The following is an 18,175-nucleotide window of genomic DNA, read 5'->3' on the forward strand; positions in this document are numbered from 1 at the left end:
GTTTTACAAGTTTATGTTTGAGACATTAGGGCTAGGAAATACAAAACTAAAAAAGTCTATCTGAATAGAAGGATTGATGAGGTTTGTCCTTCTCCTGGTGGTCTTCTTATTCTTTTTCTTCCTTTGCTCCATTTTCTTCTTCTTCTTTGACTGCAACTAGATAGGCCTTTTGGGTCCTCTTTCTTGCATGGCAAAATTTCTCGGTGTGTCCGGTCCTTTTGCAGAATTCACAGAAGAGCTAATCCTTCTTGCCTTTGTACTTGTTGCCAACATATAATGCATTCTCATCTCTAGCGATACTTGGTTCTTCCTTAGTTTTTAGCTTCTTTTCCTCTTCTAACAGTGATGCCTGGATATCAACAAGTTCAGGATTTGGCATGTTGATTAAAGTTGTTGATACATTATTATATTCAGGAGGCAAACTCTTAAGTAGAACACCAATGCATACATCTTCTTCTATTTTAATGTTGATTCATGCAAGTTGGGTTAGAATTCATTCCATGTAATTTAGATCGCAAGTGATGTGCTGGACTTCATTTCAAGCCTGAAAAACTCAATCAAGAGACTATACTTTGATGATTTAGACTGTGCACCGAACAAGGTGTCAAGTCTATTCCATGTATTCTATGAGGTCTCATAGTTATCCACATGGTGGATATAGTTGTCGTCTAGCTCCAGTTCGATAATGGCCTGGGCCTTATCATCATTCTTTTGCCAAGTTACAGCAAGATCTGTATCACAAGGCTTCTTTTCTTTTCCAGTGGTAATGGCCGAGAGGCCCTTTTTCATCAGGATGAGTTTGATGCGGGTCTGCTAGGTGTGAAACCCGACTCCTTTGAAACGAGCAGTTGGAGAGTCTTTGCACATGTTAGACTTACGAGAATAGTAGCAAATCAACTTCATAATTTTGAGATTTATCAATGGAAGAGCAGATTACAATGTGTCAAGAGACATAAGTAATAACAGTGTGAAAACACACTATGTAGAGACTATGTCTATGTTGATGTTGAGCTTGAATCTTCTTTGTTTGGGGTCACCGATCCTTCTTCAATATTTCTACATTCTTCCCCTCCTTGATTTGATGCTGGGACAATAGACCAGAGTGGCAGTGTGTTGCTCCAGGTGGTAGGAGAGATAAAATAATGAGATTTTTTAGCTTGAGTGAAAAGTTGGCTATGGTGGATTTTAGGGTTTCATGACAGGGGCCTGGTTTTTTGCTGATTACAGGAGCTACGGTGGATCATTTTCAAAAAAAATTTAATGGAAATGTAGCTCTCTTCAAGGCCTATCAAAGCCCTATGATCCTCGTCCAGATCACGGCCTGTAGCGATGGCAGCAGTAGCTCAAACACCAGCAGGTGTAGTTTAGAACTGCGATAACAAATTCTTGCAATGCTGATGCATGCAGTGACCAATCTCGAGCTTTGTTGTGCCACAATGATGCACCTGAAGTTGGGGAACAACTTTGTAGAAGATAGCATGAAGAGTTATGCCCTTTATTGTAAGATCCAGCTCCTCAAAATTGGCAGGGTCTATCTGGCTATGGTAGACATACAAGGCAACAACTGTGTAGACTCAGAATGCTTAGCTATAGAGTGGCCAATCTAAATCTCTTAAGTGATACAGAGAAGCCTTGGGAGTCAAGGAACAAATGTCCAGAAGAGAGCAGGTTTAGATATGACCTGTGTAGAGAGATCTAGGAGCTTCAAGTTGACAGGTTGCTGCTAGCTATGGCTGCCAAGGTCAAGTAGAGATGGAGATGAAAAATTGTAATATTTATGCAGCGAAATATTAATGACCCTAGACCCCGTGCACCCACGCAAAAAGTAACCCAAAGTAATCTCCCACAATAAAGATACACTGGCCTAAGTGCTCCAGCATCATGCATTTACAATACCATTTTCGTATAGTGCATATGCAACCGTGGCTCAAAAACTGCAAGCCATCGTAGGCCTCCGCAGGAACACCCCTTCATGGGACAAAAAGATAATGAATTAAGTGCATTTTTAAAAAAAATTAAGCCCCCTCCCTTCAGCTGTTGCATGGCAAGGAGAGGGAGTATGAGTAATGTCATGGAGGGGCATGGGGGAGGGAGGCATGCAATTGCCACTTGCATGGCCACACCCCCCCCACCCACCCCATATAAACCCCTCTCCCCTCTCTCTCCCAAGCTTGAGAGGGAGGGGAGGAAGGGATATGATCCTGCTGCCACCATGTGCTACTGCCCGCTGTGGTGAGAGTTGCCTGCCGGCAGGCTGCCCGCTGCTGTCATCCCCATCATCATCATCACCATCTTCATCATCATCGTTGTCATCCTCTCCATCATCCTCTCCATCATCATCTCCTATCATCACTCCACATCATCTCCATGTGTACAAAAGCTTGGAAGCTTCTATTGGAAGCTTCTATTGAAGCTTCCCTAGGCCTTGTTCACCCTGTGTCTCTGGTTTTTTTTTAAAACCGTGTCTTGCAAGGCTATGTCCCGCGCGGAAGAGGAAATCTCGGATAGAGTGACTTCGAAATGCGTAAGTGAACCAAGGGGGAGTTGTTGAGACGAAATCCACTGCATCAATGGCTCCTAAGAAAAAGTCGAGAGGAGCATACGCGGGAGCTTTCACCCCAATCACGAGAGTGGACAACGGCCCGATTCTTAATGCCTAGGTTTCGAAAATAGACCCGCATGGAAAAGTTGCATTAAGCATGTTTTAATTCTTGTAGGGAAGTTTAAATGCATTAGGAAATCTATTTACTCATTCGATCTACAAAGTTTAGTTGCATGTCGTGAATTTGTGATTGTTTGCACTTCCATGGTCAAGGGTAGTTGCAATTCTTAACGTATGATGCATAAGTAAAAAGACAGAATTGTGCAAAGGCATCCTTGTTGCATCGCGCAAAGGAAAGGGGATATAACACATAATGCACTTATGTAATAATTCCCTAGTTATGACTTGTGTACAAGATAACCATAGACGCCCATTAAATAATGTCCAAATAGTCGCAATGCATGGAAAGGATTTATGAACTTTGCAAATTGAATGTGGTGATAATTACATTCTAGGTTGGGCTAAGTGATAAAGAAAGGATTAAATCAATTATGGACTCATGGCATTCGCTCATTATTTTGTCAAGTTTGAATTTGGGAAAGGATGCATCTTCATTAAAATATTAAAGCTTTGAATTCGATGCATCGATGTAAGGTTTATAAAATTTAGCTTTGAATGTCAATCATTATAGTATAGGGCAAGGAAAAGAAAGATCTCTAGTTGCATAAAGGCAAAAGGTCTATGGTTTTTAAATTGCATATTTGCATGGAATGATACATCTTGCAATTACTTCCATCTTTTAAGGAAATTCTTGCGAACTCTAGAAGGAAGCATTTGCATCTTTAGAGGAAAGATCATTCTAATCGTGGGTTGGTTAGATCAACTAAGTAATTCGCCTGTAAATGAGCAACCTACATGAAAATCATAAAGGTGTGTTTAGTTAGCATATGACGGTCGCCTCAATGTGCTAGGTAGGGTAAAGCTATGATAAAATTCTGCCTAGTATCGCACTTAGGATGCCGATTTAATATTTCCGATCTCAAAGGTCCTACCCACATCCACAAAATGTTAGGATTATCTAATTGCCGTGCAAGAATGATCTAGGGTTCCTACCCTCAAGATCAGTTGACCAAATACTAGACCTCAACAAGGAATTTAGGAACCCTAGGCCCAAAACGACTATCAGCCTAGTAGGGTCAAGGTTTTGGATTGGGTCAATAGGACTCCCAAACGCTACATCTTGACCAAACGTATTCTTGACCAAGGAATACCGTGTGATGAGAAAAATAATCCCACAAGTTAGGTGCTGACACCTATCTCGTGCAACAAGTTGCAACGTCGCATGGTTTTGTGTCTAAATCACAAAATAATATTGCCACTCCTTAGAACAAGTACAAGTCTAATTTTCTAGAGGATGAGTAGTCATCCTCCTACATCACCCTTCGTTGGGACTGATTTTCCAAGCTATGGGAGTTACAAATTTTCCATGAAAGCAGTTGACCCCAACCAAGTTAGGCCGACGAGGTTGCCCAGGATTTATTGACCTTAATATAAGGAAACCTAAGGTATTGACAATCTGGGTTAACAGGGTATAATCTCTAACCCAAGGAAAGAGGGTAAACATGCAACTCAGCTTACAAAACCCTTGGGATCTTGCCAATTCGCGATTGATCTAGGATTGAATGTTGGAAGCATTTAGGAAGAAGGAATCACACCTTAGCAGTTGGCCATACAAACGATCACTGTAATGCTCGTGATTGTACACTTAGGAGCACAGTTTGTACTTCTTTGCTCAAGGAACTAATATTGGAAAAATAACTAATGCTTCAGGTTAAAATCCTGGAGGGAGAGGCAGCATCAGTTACCTCTGATTGTATGCCTGACCCTATCCAAGGGGGTTGTTAGCCACGCTAGGTACGTGGACCGAACCCGCCGCGAGAGGTCTCTTCGTGGGTGCTACTTGGAGCAGGAGGATGCTTGGGTGCCAGGGGAGGCTCTGGCCTTAAAAATTCCTTGCCTCTGGATCCTGCACAAGAGGCCGACGTAACACGATATGGAATCTCGAGGCCTGCATACTAGTCAACGGGCGAAACTTGGAATAGTGATCCCTGAGGATTGTTGGAATAGCCTTCGAGCAGTTTATTGATGTATTCCAAAGATTGATAAATAAAGATCAAATGTTGAAAAGGAACTTGCTTGACATTGTTTTTCTATGTCATTGCCTAAGTTACATGAAGGAACCAGCGACTAATTTGGTTAATTAAGGAAGCTGTCTTTGCTTGTTAAACTAAATGTTGTAGGTAATTAGATAACTAAAACAACCTGAGGAAAGTGCGGCGGATGTAGCCCTGGGTCCGTCCTACAAAAGGATGGTCCCAGTTGGTCGGGAACTTTTCTCAAAGGATTTGATAGCGAGGTAACAATGACCTAGAATCTACAGAGAAAGAGTCTCAATTTATGTTATTTTAGGGGAATGGAATGGGACTATGCCTTACGGGCAGAGAGGTTGAGCTTCGCATCCCTCTCGTTTCCCATTCTCCTTGAACCAAGTGCAGTATAAATCCACTTTGACCCTGATGTTCTACGCAAAGTGGTTCGTTTGGGGGCTCGGCGCTAGTTATCTCCTAGGAACTTGACCATTAGGAAAACCCTGATTCAGGTCAATCCTAAGTGGGAACAACCGAAATGCTTCCGCTTCATGGCAGACTCGAGAAGACCTAGATCCCAAACCCCGTGACATTCCTTGTGAGTGCCAGGCAGTGCTTTCTAGACTCTCTTCCCGATGGGCTGCTAAGATGTGTCCTACAAGTGGACAAGGGGACATGTTACAAAAATGGAACCATGAGCTGGACTTGATCTGGCTTGAGGTTAAGAGGGACTGAGAGAGCAAAGAAAAAGGTTATGCCATGCTTGACTAGGCTCTGATACCATGTCAAAGATGCAGGATCTAGAGCATCGCAAAGGCGGAAGCTATGGAGGATGGAAGATAAAGACACAACTCATGTTGATATGACAATGTAGACAACTGTTACACAAGTGAATCAGGTTTCAAGATTGAGACTTGAACTCATAAGCACAATCTTGTGTATGGACAATAATGACACAGACACTTGATAGAAAGAGACAAGTACTATTGCATTATCATATATGAAAGTGATAGTTCAAGTACATCATTATATAGAGTTCTTTGGTAGCACTTAACATCCACTGTGCATATGGGATTTGTCTCTCTTCCTAGAATGGACTCCATCTTCTTAGCCTAGCTGTTCCATACAAAGGGACTAAAGTAGGTGTGATTGCAAATATCTCAACAGGATGCACATGCTACATATTTTGAATCTATAAGATCTGATATATTTGTCAAGAATCTAACACAAGTTTTATCTATAAACAAGCTACAAATTACATGTGCTATTGAGTAGTCAATGAAAAAGAATGCATTGTGTATTATTGTGCACTTGTTATGAAAGGTTGTAGAAGACTTGCTTAGTGTTTTGTATCAATTTTATACAAATGACAGAGAACAATGAAAATCCCATTATTGGGAAGTTGGACAAGAATAATTATCCATCATGGAAGTTTCATGTGACAAAATTCCTTATTGGAAAAGGCCTTTATGAGTTTATTTCACATGAAGAAAAGGAGCCAGAGCTGAGTGGCCCTACGATCGCAAATGAATTAAAGGCATGAAAGGAATGGGATGCAAAAGGAAAAAAGGTGATGTATTGGCTATTTGTAGTCATTGATAATACTATGCTAGGGCATATTAGAAATGCAAAAACTTCTTATGTAGCTTGGGAAATTTTTGAAAACATGTTTTCAATAAATACAAAGGCACCAAAGATTCAACTCAAGCAAGAGTTGAATACTTTGAAGATATAGAACATGTCTATAAATGAGTATGTTTTGAAAGTGAGAAGCATTATAGATGCCTTAGTAGCTATTGATACAATGCCAGATGATGATGATTTGGTTTCATCTACTTGAGTGGCCCTAAAAATGAGAAGGCTTGGAGATCATTTGTCACTTCTATGTATGTATACAAGCCAATTTTAGTTTTTGATGAGTTGGTCTCTCTCATGATCACCAAAGAGATAAATATGCAAGGTGAATCATCTAAAAGAAATGGTGAATAGGTCTAAGAATTTTACTCAAGTTCAGAAAGGGAATGTGACAAATCCTCTTCAAGAGGCCATGGTATGGAACGTGTTGGTGATAATCAATAAAACAAGTTAATTTAGTAGTTTGATGAAATATAAGTCTCAAGAGACCATGAAACTTTGAAGGTAAGGGAAGCTATAAAGGAAGAGGTAGATGGTAGAATAGAGATTTTGAAAATTCTACTATTGTTTGCATTATTGTAGCAAAATAGGTCATATTGCAACCCATTGGTGTGCTAAGAAATATAATATCAAAATATAGTGGTAAATTGCACCAAGAAAACTATGCATCATCTTTACGTTGTTGAATGAAAAAAAAAGAGTGTGTTTGTTCGTTATGCAGTTTATGAAGAATACTATTATAGGAAAGGAGACACATGATGATGTATAATATATTGATTCAAGTGCATCTGTTCATATGACTAGTCATAGTAAATAGTTTTGAGAGATGTAAGATTTACAAAATCCAAGTTATATGTAGACAAGTGATGATTCATGCTACCTAATTTTACACATTGAAAGGGTTCCCTTGTCTTTGCATGATGGCCAAATAAAGAGTCTATCATATGTATTTTATGTACCATAAATCACAAAGAATTTAGTGCCTGTTGGCCAAATGATAGGGCAAGGGTTTCATGTTTGATTTAACACAAAAGATTGTTTTGTAGAAGACTTTAATTATATGTGCACATTGGTTACAAAAGAAAGTAGAGTTGGTTGCATGTTCACTTTAGATATTGGAATTTATGCTATGAATGTTGCTATATATGCTAAAGGAAATGGAGTGGTTGCATACATTGAAATATGTCATAAACATATTAGACATGTAAATCTACAAAGGTTAAAATTAATGTAGTCCAAAGGGTTGCTTATAGGGTTGCCTACTTTTAGAGTTGCATAATTTTCATAAAGTGTGTGAAGCATGTCATTTTGGTAAGCAAGCAAGTAAACCTTTTTTTCATGATAGAAATGTGAGCAGAAATATACTTGATGTGGTGCATACAGATATTTGGGGGCCTACATAGAATATATCTCTTGGCGATAGAAAATATTTTATCATATTTATTGATTATTGTTGAAGAAAGTTGTGGGTATATTTCATGAAGGAAAATAGTGATATATTTGAGCACTTTGAAACTTTGAAGGCTGCTATTGAAATAGAAATAGGCTTGAAAGTTAAGTGCTTGAGGTAATATGGAGGGGGAGAGTGCCTCTTTAATGAGTTTAGTGACTTTCTAAGGTATCATGGGATAAAGAGACAATTTACTTGCAAGTATATCCCATAGAAAACTGGGGTTACAAAAAGAAAAAATAGTCATATTACAAAAGTTGCATGGGCATGGATGGCTTTAAAAAAAATGTCAAAATACTTTTAGTATGAAGTTGTTCATACTATTGTCTATATTATAAACAGAACTTTCATAGCTATAGTTCATAGAATAACCCCTAAAGAATGCTTTATATGCAAGAAGCCTGATGTGTCACACTTGAAAGTGTTTGATTGTATTACATATGTTCATGTGTTAGATGAGTTGTGAAAAAAGCTTGATTCAAAGGCTGAAAATTGTATTTTATTGGATATTCTTTAAAGTGGAAAGGGTATCGTTGCTATAATCCTATCACAAGTGAGCTCAAAGTAAACAAGGATGTTATTTTTTATAAGATGAGCATTTGGTATGCATTGGATGATGATCATGATCATGATAGTCATATGTAAAAAGAGAAGCAAGAATCACAAAGCCTTAGTAGACAAGAATTATCATCTAGTACTACATCAACAATTGGCCCTTAGTTTGGGAGACTAAGGAATAGTCCCACATCTTCAAGTGTATCTACTAGTATTGCAAGTAAAGATAGAATAAAATTTCAAATGTTAATGATTCTCTACTAGCCATTTGGAATTAAATGGACATTTCAGTGGTTTAGAGAGTTTGGATGATGAGCTTGGTATTCCTTCACTTAGGACACCAAGTGTATAGAGAGCAGATGGTAATGTAGAGGGTCCACTAGGTGATCCAATGATACACAAGTCTAGCAGTGCTAGATGCCCTATCAAAATATTTGGTTTTGAAGGTTATAAAACCTACCATTATGCTTATATGGTAAAGGGGGTAGAGGATGTTGAGCCCAATTACTTTGAGAATGTTGTTGGTTATACTCATTGGGAAGCCAATAAGACTTGGGATCTAGTATCATTGCCTAAGGGAAAGAAAGCTATTGGCTATAAGTAGGTTTACAAAATCAAGAATAATATAGATGGTTCTATTAGTAGGTATAAGGCAAGGCTAGTTGCAATAGGCTATGCTCAAACATATAGCATAGATTATGAAGAGACATTCAGTCGAGTTGCTAGGATGGCGATTGTTAGGTGTGTGATTGCTTTGGCAATAATAGCCAAAGGTTAGAGTTTGTAGCAAATCGCCAGGGCCTAAAATGGATCGACATTAGCTCTATGGCACTAGCCGAACCTCTACTACATACCTCAAACCACCCCACATGGACTTGCGGCCAGGCTCGTTTAAGGGGTATACTACCTTAACACAAAACTTCGGATTTGTATGGATTATAATCCAATGAATATCCCTTTCCATACTCCTCAGAGGGAGTCCGTATACATATCCGTATTATACACCATGTAAGCACAAGCAAAGGGAGCACTCCTCGACTAATTGCTATGGCCCACTATGACTCTTCTACACCTCGGGGATTGGCCCTAAGATGCATCATGAACACATAAAGTACATTTGACTCATACTCCACTCTTTCAATGAATCAATCCAGGAGATAATGGATAGTCCTCATTGATTATTCCCCAAGGAAATGAACCACTAACCCTATAGCTTAGAGTACCTCACACTCACCGTAGGTTATCATTCATGAAAACAATTGTTATGCATCCAGGATGATACCATAAGGTGCATGCAATGCAATTTTGTACGATGTATAGTTCTCAAACAAGTTTATTCATTAACAACTAGCATTGTGAAGGTGCAAAAATAGTTTTTTTCATGCATTTCCTCTAACCGAGATTGCTGCGTTGGCTTAGGGCCAGTACCACCAAGCATTCTCTCCTACTTAATTTTAAACCACACATATCCTATATGCCATACATTAGAAAAATATAAAAAATTAGTGTATTTTAAATACTTAATATCCCCCTTCTTCCTATCTCTTAAGGACATTGTGCATTCGGTGGCAGGTTTAGAGAGTGGTTTTCTATGTATTTTTCCTTCGAAAAAGTAATAAAAACACACTTTAACATAGAGATAGGGCTGGAACTTAGGCTAAACCTCATGCCTCAGCCTTACCATACATTCACAAACACAAATATTATTTTTTCCTATTTTTTGGATACAATTATTTTTAAACATTTTTTTCTTATTTTTCACTATTTATTTATGGATAATTACTAATATTTTTTATTTATTGATTTAGACTGATTGATCTTACTGAGAATTATTTTCCTATCATATTTCATTCCATATGGATATTACATGCATGATAAAACCTAAAAAACACATGATTTCTCCTAAATCGCAATGTTGGGGGTTTTGCATGTTTACAAATAAATTATTAGATGACTGATTTGTCTTGATTTCTTTAACATTTCTGATCAATCACATCATTGACAACCAAATGTAAACATTTTCAATTAAAAATTATCATAAAACAATAAAAAAATCTACGACTTGCTCATGCAATTGCACCTTACGATGTACGCATCTCGTGATGATTGGAGGCCCGCTAACACTTTCCAATAACCGCTGATGATTCTTCCAACCTTGATCTATGCTCTTGCATCTTTCCACGATCAAAATCTTTCATATCAGCCCACCCTCTTTGTCATAAAATCAACCATGGAAACACACAACAACAGGAGAGAGGAGAGAGAAAGACTAAAAACTGATATCTTCATAGAATGCATCAATTTTCGAATAGATTGAAGCCATAGAGAGTGTGGAAAATCAATATCTTGCTGCCTTCTTTGCTCTAGTTGATGCCAAAGGGTAGTGCCCCCCTTCTCCCCCACGATTCATGTCTTTTGGGTTAAGCCTTTTTAATCCGGCTTTGTGGTATTGAAATCTATAAATCTAGCCTCTGTCATGCACTTTCTGGCTCCCTAGATCACATAACTGCTTTATAACGCAAAACCTTTTAATCAGATTAAATGGGGGGTCAAACAAACTCTAATTGATGAACCCAATCTTGTGTTGGATTCTTGGCATCAAACTCCATCTAGAAAAATTCCAACTTATCGATTCGTAACCATTTCATTTTACATGAAAAATTGGTCTTTATGCCTCCCAAGCTCTTTTCTACTTCAAAAACGGGTCCCAAAATCCAACTCTCATTAGTGGCATGGGATAGGGTGACTCAGTTCGTCAAATCCCATGAACTGATCTACACAAATAATTACCATAAAAAGCATCAAACTGCTACAAAATAGAATGCATAACAAAGCACAATAATAACTTTCACCCTACCCCCTAACAAAATCAAGACATGAAAATCCTCAAGGGATAGTTAACTAATCCAAAGCACATCACTAATTAACTAATCCAACATAGACTGGCAAAAAAAAACTATCAAAAAATTCATCCTAGGTGGTGGCCTAAACTACCTACCTAACTTAGGACAACTAGACCAGGAATCCCTACGAGATCCCTACTAGGCGAGGAATCCTATAGCCTGGTCATCATACATTTAATTTAACACATTTTTCTTTCAAGGTTTCCATACTTTGGCATGTAAAAAGGAGGGAGCCAAGCATAGTGACCCAAGGAAAATAGGGCATCGGTCTCAGGTCGTGACTCGACACCCAAGAACCTACAAATCCCTTGCAAGGTGACACTTAATCCTTTTCTGTGCGCTCACTTTTATTTCCGCTCCAACCTTCCTTATTTCGTTATTTCCTTTTGGCTAGCTCCTACCCTGAGGAATACAAGGGATCATAGCCCTACGTTTGACCTACCCCTGGAACCTATCAGGCCTTCACAAGGAAACAATCAACTGCTCTTAAGATTTTTCTTTCTTTTCTATTCTATTTTAGGGGTTAGAACCTCTTTTTTACACACCTCTATTTTTTTATATTGCAAGTATATTCATGCTTGCTTCTTTCTTTTATTTCGGCAAGCTTCTCTAACTGCCTCACACTAGTAGGGACTCCTAGAACAACATCCTAGCAGGCTAGTAGAACAAGGTCACTAGGAATTCCTTACAACTCCTGGGGGGAGCTCCAAATATGCGTATCATTTGGCACCAAGGAAGGTGATGGTTTACAATAAATACAACAATATGTTTTACAACTTGGAGGCCATATAGTCATACTATGTTCAATTATTTGAGGCGACTCTTGATGAATGTGATGGTCTCCTGAAATTTGTACTCAAGCTTGATAAGTGTCAGATTGTGACGAATAAAAAGCTAGAATGGGTCACCATCACCCTGATGAATAGGGTCTAGTGTCTAGTTAGAGAACAATATATTCTCTCTAGGGTCCTTTGAGATGAGTAACATATTTTAAATTGGAAGTTTACTTATGCTAATATTGTTGTTGTGTCACATACTTATAATATGTGTGTATTCCAAGTTATGTCCGAGAATTTTGGAACCTTACATTGGATTTTCCACAATACAAATATACCCCAAATAATTAGTGAGAAAAGGAATGGGATAATCTTGGACATGGAAGGATTTGGAAGATTCAAAGTAAAGTGGCATCTACCACATGATTTGAAGACCCTAAAGTGCATGTACAATGTCTCAAAAGGGGCCAATTTGAAGAGCCCATGCATATATTTCATGCATGCTGCAAAGGAAATCGACAAAATGAATTGGAAAAAGGCACCCAATAGGCACCTCAAAGATCCAAATTTGAGAGAAATTTTAGATATTCCCTTGTCTCAAGTCCATATCTGCACAATGCATGGTATGTGCAAGATCATTGAGAAATTACTTTTCTTGTATATATGTTTTACTTAAACAATGAGACCTAGGTCTACACAAGTCAAGGCAATTGCAACACTTGAGAAGACATTATCAGACATTGGTTTGCATTGTGGAAATGTGAAGATTGAAAGGGATAAGAAAAGTCAAATGATGGTCAAGACATGCCAAAGAAACTCTATGTTGGGGGTGTGAAAGCACAAAGATTTTTATCCCTACCAACCTTTGATAATCCTAGTCAAGCAAAATATTCCACTCAAAGAATTCAATTCAATAGGTGAAAGTGCATCGACAATGCAATTGAGGACCATGATAGCAGTGGTGGTGAAGCATGATCATGTAAGGCCAACATGTGGAAGTCTTTAGATACAATCTTTAAGTTTTTTGACATGCACACATGGAACTCAAATGACTACTGAGCCTTTGAAACAACATTGGATGAATTTGAAAAGTCAATGGTGATCAACACATTATCCACTACATGGTATTGGTATGTTATCTTCATAATATCTTATAAGTATAGTTGCTTAATCACAGGTGCATGAAGCACTAATATGGAATCCTTTCTTATGATTTGATAGCATATTATATGTAACCACACCCCTTAGTTTGCCAAGGAATATGGAAATCTTTTAGTATGGTCAACTCAAGGTATGGAGAAAACCCATTATCAATCACATACCGGCTATTTCAACCATACAAGACATGGTGGAGGAGTAGAGAGAGCCAATAGTTTAGAAAAATTACACCAATGGACATATAGAAAGCTTGTCCATAGAGCTAATAGAAAAGAAGCACTAAGAACATCTAAAATCAACAAAACAATGCAACATTTGGAGAAACAACGAAGAAAGAATTGTGGGAAAATTGTGATGCATTGACGATCAAACATACTATGTGGCGACAAACTAGACAAAGGCAAGGAAAAACTTAGATACCCATAACCAACATTTCCTTATAAATACTTGAGGTGTTTGTAGAAATTTGGAAACAAAGGAACACTTATCAATTATCTATTTTTGGAAGAAACATTCTACATAACAAATATACAACTCACTTTTTCCGAAAAACCACTATTCTTGAGTATACAACAATGAAGCTCACTCCTCTACCCTTTGAAGATGGACTAGCTTCTTGTAATTGTTGGTCTAGTTCATTTAAAGAATATTGATCAATTTTTGGAATTGATCTACTTCTAAACAAGCACCTTTTTCCATATTCTGCAAGCATATTGGGATCCTTGATCACACTCATTAGTCCAAATGATGCGTATACTGAGTGGTATTTGGCACATAGTTTTTGGAAACCAAGGCCTTGACCAAAAATTCTCATAGCTTCTTGTTTCTCCAAAAACATTATCTTGTCTGCATTCCACCTAATAAGATACCCTCCAAGATATCTTGATAGGGTCTTCAATGCAAAAAGAGGAAACTCTGCATTATCCCTTGAGAACTTGTGGTGGAATGCAACAATCTTTGGAAAGGTGAGGGTTTTGATATAATGGCCCAAGGAAAAGTCCTCGCTTAAACCTCCCTTTTGTTTGCCACCTCCACGGCCAATGCAACCATCCTTGTACACAACAAGCTAAAAAATAGCAAACATACCTAGTGAGTCTTAGGAAAAATTTTATGGAAATCAACATGGTATCCAAATGAACATCGTTTGTGAAATAAACCTTGTGATTTTCATCTGAAACAAGCAACTCCTCACTCCATATTTGAATTGGATGATTGGCCGATTTGCAAGGACTTAGGAGTCAAGTCCTTGTTTGTTCTTCCCAAGTGAGAAACATTCAAATTTTTTGTGTTGCCTTAAACTCTTCCTTTGAAAGAATGGATGACTCATATCAGAGTGCATCCTTGTATATCATAGTCAAAGCCTATGCTGTGGAGAGGTATGCCATTTCCTTGACATTTGAATCCACAAGCAGATATTTATCCCAATCTAGTACAATAATATTAGGATCTGTTTTTAGATTCTATGCAACAATGGCTAGGCAATAGTCCTCCTTGATGTTAAAAAGGGCTTGGATATTGGATACGAGAACATACTACCTTTTGCCAATAGGGAAGAAGGAGACCAGAGCTGTGAAAACTTCACCAACATCCTCCTCAACTTCTCGCTCAACAATAGAACCCACCATCTTTATGTTCTCCCTTCTCAAAGCTTCAACATCGACTTGAGCACTTTGCTCCCTCTCACTCGCCACATCTACTCGCTATGAAACCTCTTGCACTCCCTTTGTCTCCACTTCATAGGGCGCTTGTGTATTTTCTAGGTCTTGGAAAAGCTCTTGTCCTTCATTCCCTAGCAACACATGTAGAAAGCATACAAACCTATGAAAGTACTCAATGAGATGGCAATTCTAATTGTGTGTAGGGCACTATAGATTTTCATTTTTCATGCTCTCAAGAACCCTTAGCACTACCCTATAGAAGATTTTTGTTTGGGGCTTATCAACAAAGGTAACATTCATGTGAACATACTGTAGGCCCTGGATATAGGAATCTCTCCAGTAGTTGTTCGCTACAAAAAGGTTGCCTCATGTTCCTCGAGCCCATCTCTAACAACTCTTTGAGCTACTTAGCCACTTATTCCCTTTCACACTTTGAAATCCTATATGGCGGTTTGTTAATTAACTTTGAATGAGACTCTGAATCAATTGGATAGTTAACCTATCTTTTAGGTGGTAATGTTGTAGGTATCTGGAACATATCTTTGTACTCTTCCAAAAGCCCTTTTATGGCTAAATTCTTGGTTGATTATTTGGACTAATCTAGCACTTCTTTATTAAGATACAAGACAAAGATTTGGGATATTTTCTTGAACTCTTTTTTAGCCTTCTTTGTTGTAGTAATCTCAAAATCAATTTTGTTATGGAATCCATCCAAGCATATAAGTTATCCACCATTGACAAACTCTAGGTGCATTAGAGTTTGATAGGCTATTGTAAATCAATAGGAAAACAACTTGGACTTTGATAGGCTATTGTAAATCAATAGGAAAACAACTCAATTGGTCTATGGCTCATTTATTTATGAAGCTTTGGATACTACCACTATCCACCAAAATTAACACATTTTTCCATTAATTCTCCCTTAGATGTGAAGTGTGTTTTGGCTTCTTGATTTTGTTCATGCATCCATTAAAACGGAGCAAATAGTGTAGCACCTGTCTCATTATCAATCCCTCCTAGATAAATGGAAATACTACCATTAGTGTTAAAAGAAAAAGTTTCACAGTAAGATCACACAATTTTTCTTTTCTAACATCCTCCTCTCAATATTCTTATTTTTAATGGCAACCACAAGAACATTTTTATCATTACTATCATCCTTTGAATCTTCAAGAACTAACATGCTTTGGACCTTGGCTATTTCATTCCTATAAGCACACTTTATTGCATGATCAGTTGTATACTTCTCACCCATTCAAAACACAACCCCTTTTCTTTCTTTATTTGTATAAGTCCATAGGAATAGACTTTGGATTGTCATTGGTTAAAGTATTTCAAAGCTTAATATCCCCTTGTTTATGATTTGCTCTTAGACTATTTACTATCCTAAATTTTCTTTTGAGACCTTAAAGCATTAAATGATGGATCTATTGACACTCTAGAGCCCCTACTGGATGCATGATTATTGCCATAAGCATTGCCAACCTATCCCTATTTTAAAATAGCCCCTAGTTGTCCACAAGTGAGTTGAAATGTAAGATCTCTTCTATACTTCCTTCCATACCTCTTTACAAGCCCAATTGCCTCAAAAATAGCCCTTAGCTACCAAAAATGGGCTAAAATGTAGGCTCTCTTTACCTCCTTCCATACCTCTCTACAAGCCTAATGGCCTCAGAAAAGGTAGTGGCATTTTTAGACATAATATCAAAGGATAATGAAGATTGTAGGCCATAAATGTACTTGTGGAGTTTGGCTTTGTCACTTTATAGTCTCTATATACATAGTGAGGTTACAGAATTGTTTTGTATACTTCTGTACACTTAGGCCTCTTTGCTTTAATCCATACCATCTTCATGCCAAATTTTCTTTTTCAAGAGGGGAAACAAGTACTTTAGCCATAAGTGTCTTAAACGCATCTAGATTCTCCACAGTATGTTCTCTTTCTTAATGTACTCTACCAAGTATGTTCAAACCCTTCCAAGTGTAATGAAGCAAAATGAATCTTCATGTCATCATTCTTAGGGAATATGTCAAAATATGATTTCAACTTTGAAATCCATTCCTTTAGGTTGAATGATAAGAGGACTACCCATTGTACTTGGCCCAAAAAAAAAATTTCTTTTAATTCCCATTCGTGGAAAGTTTGCTATCCCAAAATAGGTTGATTATGATTGATAAGCATTGGACTTTCAAAATGTGATGATGCTCTTCCATAAGCTAGCTCAGAATTGGTTTGAAACCTTCCCGATGGAAAAGGACCCCTTGAGACTTGAGCATTTAGCGCATGAACTTGTGGATTAACACCATTAACGATACCCAAATAATTAGCATTCCTTTGTGAAGCCTCTCTTACTTCATATTCACTATTAAGGATGCCCCTTTGTACAATAATACCTTGACTATGATAAAAAATTTGGGTGATTGAAGTGGAACTGATGGCTCACTATTTAATTGTACTTTTTCTCTTATATCCTTCATACCCATTTGCATTTGCATTCATTGAGAGAATTGAGTCATAATATGTGCTTTGGAATCCACTATTTGTTGATTGAAGCCTTCATTTAGGTCATTTAATCCACCAAATTTTCAATAGAAGACTTTGTTTGATGGACAGACAAGACAATTTGTTCAACTCTGGATAGTAAATCTATATGCCTATGATCATGTCTAGTCTCATGTTCACACATGTTATAATTAGGAGCATTGTGTTTTTCTTGCAATTGAGGATCTTTAGGACTCTCTTGGGCTATGTTTTTCAGCATGTAATCTCTAATTTTTTGGGCATATTCATCCCATGCCTTATTCTTCTCCTTATGACCTACCATGATAGTGTAACGTGTCTGCTTGTCCACTTGTGGGACATGTCTTAGCAGCCCATCAGAAGGGGAGTCTAGAAAGTGCCACCTGGCACTCGGAAGGAATGTCATAGGGTTTGCGATCTAGGTCTTCTTGAGTCTGTCCCAAAGTGGAAGTATCCGGCCGTTCCCACTTCGGACCGACCTGAAGTCAGGGTTTCTTTCCTATCAGCCAAGTCTCTAGGAAGTAGCTAGCGTCGAGCTCCAGATGACCCACTTTGAGTACGAACAACAGAGTCGAAGTGGATTTATGCTGCACTTGGTTCATGGAGAATGGGAAATGAGAGCGATGCAAAGCTCAACCTCTCTACCCATAAGGCATAGTCCCATTCCCCTCCCCTAAAGTATCATAAATCGGGATTCTAACTCAACTCACTCTAGGTCTTCACAATATTATTATCACGTCTTTTGAAAAAAGTTCCCAGCCAACCGGGACCACCCTTTCGTAGGACGGGCCCAAGTCATGTCCATTGCACTTTCCTCGGTTTGCTTAGTT

This window comes from Lygodium microphyllum, chromosome 14 (assembly GCF_053477565.2).
Source record: "Lygodium microphyllum isolate KBCC chromosome 14, Lygodium_microphyllum_v1.1.10, whole genome shotgun sequence".
Taxonomy (NCBI): Eukaryota; Viridiplantae; Streptophyta; class Polypodiopsida; order Schizaeales; family Lygodiaceae; genus Lygodium; species Lygodium microphyllum.